This window comes from Alligator sinensis, unplaced genomic scaffold, assembly GCF_000455745.1.
Source record: "Alligator sinensis unplaced genomic scaffold, ASM45574v1 scaffold368_1, whole genome shotgun sequence".
Taxonomy (NCBI): Eukaryota; Metazoa; Chordata; order Crocodylia; family Alligatoridae; genus Alligator; species Alligator sinensis.
In genome coordinates, this window is record NW_005842025.1 from 1,736,866 (window position 1) to 1,742,371 (window position 5,506).

Consider the following 5,506-nt stretch of genomic DNA (forward strand, 5'->3'; position numbering starts at 1 on the left):
TGATATACGAATTAGTGATCTGTGTCTAACTTTTGGGGTGTATAGTGTATTGAATTTGAATTGGTGATAAGTATGCATGTGCCTAGGCTGGTTTGGATGTGTATGTGCCTGAGCTGGTAGTGCATGTGTATGCACCTAACTGAATTGTGTGTGTTTTGTATATGTGCAATCGTGTCACACCCTCCTGTCTAACAGTGCAATATTGAGATCCTGAGAGTTGGCCTGACCCCCCAGGGGTGTTCTTGTCTTTGATAGATTTTCGGTGCGCGCTCATTCTGGTGTGCAGTTGTTGCTTGGTGTCTCCTACGTATTTTGGAATTCTGACACACTACAACCTGCCAGACATCTGATTCCACAGGTACCTCTCCACTTTTACCTGTGCTGCTACATCCGCCTTTTCCCCCCACCCCAGCCTGTCCCTCACACCCTAACACCTCTATTTCCATTTTCACTGACTGGCTTTCTTGCCTGCGTCGTATGCCAATCTCACTTCTTGACTATTCCTTCCGTCCAGGAACAGCACACACACCAACTGGAGGTGCATCCTCAGCCCGGCTAAGGGTTTTTCAACCCTGAAGCTTGCTAAAATAAATTTCTGTAACTAACTATTCAGCTGGCTCACTAAAAGATATCAGATTGACCCAAAGAACCTTGTCTGCCAGTGCCATGTCCTTAGGCCAGCACTCCTAGCACCTGTTCCCAGTCAGCTGACCAGAAGGAGGCAGGGCCCTGAGCACATCTAAGCCCCAGGGCTGGGGTTGGCAGGGAGAGTTGTCTGGCAGCTGCTGGAGAAGCAGCTCCTGCAGGAAAGGAAAGAAAGGCTCTGTCACAGTTTGGCTGCCTGAGATGCTAGTGCTACTTACCTGCTATTATTTAAAGTGGTGGACCAGGCTGAGGCTGTAGGGGAGGAGGAAGCCTCATTGGGGAACACTACCATGTCATGTAGAGGCCCCAGCACCAGTGAGGGCATGCTTTAACACGCACACAAAGTCACATGTCACGAGCTTTGCTTGTCAGCAGCTTGAGGTGCAGTTTCCCAGAAACCTCTGCACCTCTCTCTTTGAAACTTGACAGGCTTTGTGGCCTCAGCAGGGGCTATCCTCCCTGCTGTTTTCATTTGAATCAGGCAAGAAATTACAGAGTTATAGGCATTTTTCATGATTCCCCATTTTAGCCTATGGGTGAAACGTCAACACGTGGTGAAACAGCCAAACAGTTTTGATTAAACGAAACGGAATAGTGCTTCGAAACAAAACACTGTCCCTTTGAAATGGTGAAATGGAAGTCAAAACAAAACGGTGCTGTTTCACACAGCCCCTACTGGCTGGAAGCCAGAGCATGGCTCTGGCCAGCTAGGCTCTGGTTTTGGGCAGCACATGCTGTCACCATATATGCTACCCTGCTTTTTTCTGACACAGGTTTTTTGACACAAGGATCTCCAGTGTCAAAACTGATCTGTGATGCTGTAAACTGCATGCACACTCATCTGGACATGCCTTTTGAGATCAATCTTGCTCCCAGACACATGGGATTAGGATCAACTACTCAATAGTCATCAATAAGAGGATTTTGGGACTAGAAAATTAACAGAGCCTCTGGACCCTGTACTAATGCTAAAGGACCCACAGCAGTGGGTGTTATTAGGGCCAAATGTGAAGCCTTTTAAAGCAGCAAGTTTTTTTGGTAGACTTCAGTGGGATTTGGACTGGGACCTAGGGATGCTGGATTAGAGCCCAAATCCACACTTAAAGTAGAAAGCTGTCATGGAATGTAAATGTCTCTCTCCAAGGCAGGTTTGGATCATGGAATCTTCCTGTTTGCACAGGCCTCCATCCAAACACTGAAGTGGAAAATAATGCTTTCCTGCTTGAAGTAAATGGCTCCCAAGTAACCTCCTGACAGTTAATCACCCTGTTATGACGGAAGACCCAAACACAAACTTGGTCATAGTGCTCAGATATGAGGAGGAGAAGTAATCAATCATTTTGGAAAGGAAACCCCATGGAGTAGTTCAGTAATGTGTGCATTCTCATACTGCCAATGACACAACAATGAAACCAGTAACTGCAATTACTTTTATACAAAACAACTCCTCACTGGTATATTTCAGAAGGAAACAAACAAACAAAAACAACCAAAAACCAAAACTCACAATAGGCCAAAATAGAAAATCTTGCTTGTCACAGATAACTGATAACTATGTTATCACATTATCAGAGCTCGGTATCAATCGTTAACATGTAAAGACCTGACTTCCAATCAAACTGTGTCACAGTGGGTAATTCAGGAGACAAGCAGTGAGGAATTAGCACAATGAATAGATATGGAAGATCTGGAGATAGAAATAGCCTTAGCATAAATGCTACTGAATTACCTTTGTCTGAAGTGACAGTTGCCATTAAAGAAAAATTCAGTGTGATCCTAGAATCCGCTATAACTGACCACAGAGAGTGAATTTAATGTGGAGAAAAGATTCTGTATCAGTGACAATACATCAGCAGTTCTTAGGTCATCTGTTCCCTTTGAGGCTGCCATTTTTCCAAGGCTCACTGAACCTTCCAGTTCTGTACCCTCCTTACTGACCACTAAATATATCAGCTGTCCTCACAGGACATGTAGTAGTTTCAAAGCAACAGAACTACTAGAGGTGTTGGATATTATAGGACATCTATAATAAACATCTTCCATTGACTTAATGTTACTGCACATCTGTGTATTTTATAGTCACTTCATCAGTCTTGAAGTTTTCTAGACCATAAACTGCTGGATAGCAAGAGTTCATCTCTAAGCAAAGTTAAGAGTCCACAACCTCCTCAGACACCAATGGATCTCTATGGCATTTACTCAGTTGCATTTCATAGTGATCGAAGCAGTGCCTCATTTCCAGTTCGATTCTCCTTCTAACTCTTAGCACTGAGCAAACATTTTTAAACCTCATGTGCATTTTAAGATCTAAAATGTTAGATCTTAAAACATCTGGATAGTCTTTGGCTGGCAAATACTTGGTTACTGGAGCATCCATATACTGGGCCCTGGGTTTAAAGACACTGCTGATCAGTATGATACCTTTGAGCTGCAAAGTGTTGACTGAAGTCTGTACTCTCCATTCTCAGATTCAATACAATGCAGAGTTCAGCTCTAGAGCTTGCTCAAAAGGTGCCCATACCCTTGCATTGCTGAAAATGCAACCAATTTTTCACATAATATTCCATTTCTAACCTAATTTGTCTAAAATGCTCACTATTTTAATAGACTGAACTCCAAGTAAGTTAAAGGAAACATACTTATTTATGGCAATGGTGTATTTGGTCTGCTGTCTCTTAATTTCTCACCTCTAGGGGCATATTTTCTTTTTATTTATGTTGGTTTTATGTCAAGGTAATGCCATGGAATGCAATGGAGTTACTCCTGGTTCATACTGCTGTACCCGCCCCTCCCCCCCGCAAAAAAAAAATCTGGTTCCCAGGTTCTCTTAGTGCCCCTACATTTGAGCTGCCCTCAGAGAAAATCATTCACTTGTCATGCACAAAAATTTTTCTCAGTTTTGTTGACTCTTCTTGACATTCCTCTTATCAAGATTTTACATGAAGTATATGGGCACCCAAACACGCTGGTCACCTCACATACCACCCAAAGTATTGCAAACACTCCATTTTTCTTCTCCCAGCTGTTCCTCAAGAATAAGCAATCCAGCGAGTCTTAGTCTTATGCCAAAGCAACTGCATCTCTTTGATCTTGAATCTTTAACATCTGATTTGGTTTAACCACTCACAGCAGTGGAGCTACAACAATCTCTACAGTTTGCTGTTTTAATTCAAAATAATTGTGAAAAACAAAATATTTCATGTTCTCTTTTCCCTCCAGCAAACTATTTCTTAGTCCTTCCCCCTCCCTTAGTCATGTTGCTAAAATGTTTCCTATACTATTGTGGTGACAGCATGTCAAATGTTTTTCTAACAGTCTGAGATCAATGTTCAACTCCCACTGGACCTGAACCCAGCCTCTCCAATACCAGGGTATGTCCTTGTGATAACACAGATCATTGTTCATTCTCAGACAGCAGATATCCATTGTAACACATTTATTTCAAACCTTCACTTCAAAATCCTACAGCATGTTTTGATCATGCCATGATGTGATCACTTTTTGATAGAATTCACCAGTGAGCATATTCAGCTTTGGTTTTAGCTGTCACATGGCATTGATGCTATTTAGGATTGGGTCTAAATGTCTTCCTGTTCCAATTCAAACTTCAGAGACCTTTGGCAAGTTCTTGGGTGGGGGGAGGGGAATAAAAAAATTAAAACAACTATTCTCTTGAACAACGGAGTAAGGGTCTTTCTTGGGGTCAACTATAATGGTTAGCTTATGTTACAGATACAGTCATGATCTTATTTAGGTCTCAAATTCTAAGGTACTATACTTTGTGATTCTGCTCAGTGTGGCAGTGGAGCCCACGGGCATGGCTGCAGGCAGACTGAGCCTCTCCAGGGGTGACCTGGAAGTACAAGCACGTCCAGGGACACTGGTCCCAGGTTGTGCCCGGCTGATAGGGACCCGCCAGGCCCATAGGGAGGGGTGGAACGCAGTGGCAGAGTCCACAAGCAGCCCGGACCAGTAGTGCAGGGAGACCAGAAGAGGCTGTGGCAGCACTGAACCAGCCACTCACCAGAGGGAATGCCCAGCAGGGGCAAGTGGTGGGAACTGCAGCAGCCAGCAACTCCCACCAGAGCCAGCTTAGAGGAGCTGGAGCACTCACCTGGAAGCAGAAACTGGGATTGGACAGTGATGACAGCCAGAGGCAGACCAGGACAGCCTGCGGACAGAACAGCCTAGTCATGAGTACAGGAGCAGAGCAGTGGGGAAAGAGAGCTAACTTCCCCTCGCCTCAGCATACAGACAGAGTTTGGATGTGGACTTTGACCTCCTGAGCAGAGAAAATATATCAGCTCAGAAGATTTCGGTACCCTTGTGCCGCAACATCAGACAACACCAGCTACATTTTGGGTCTGGTCACTCTTTATCCGTATCATCATCAGGGAGGTGCTAGGTGGGGTGTAGGGGAGGTGGAGTTCCGAGATGCGGGACTCATGGTGTCTGTGTGAGGGCTGTATGCGGGCATGGAAAACCAGCCTCTCTATCTACTGTAACATCAAAAATGTCACTGGCAAGAACTTCTAGCACCCACATAGACGCCCAAACCAGCAAACTGTCTACACGCAGGAGAACAGAGACACCTTTTCCAGACAAAAGGTCCCCCCGGTCCTCAAAGAACAAGCATGGGAGACTATACTCAGATATACCTGAGGGTTTCACTCTTCCTATTCTGTGTGCTCCCGCTCCAATTGGTGCTATTTAGGAAAGTTGGTTCTCTGGTGAAATGTAAGTTTCCATTGGTTCATGTATGAAATTCAAACTCAGTATATTGTTTTTCAGTCTTCTTAGTTGGTCTAATGAAAAGTATCATCTCTGAACCAAGAGTTCTAGAGTTTTGAATTTCTTTCCC

General features: G+C 44.2%; 1 protein-coding gene across 6 annotated transcripts in view; it reads right to left on the reverse strand.

Annotated features, from left to right (window-relative positions):
- TOX2 (TOX high mobility group box family member 2) overlaps positions 1-5,506 on the reverse strand; it is a 381,887-nt gene that overhangs the window by 204,572 nt on the left and 171,809 nt on the right. The gene's annotated exons all lie outside the window — the stretch shown is intronic.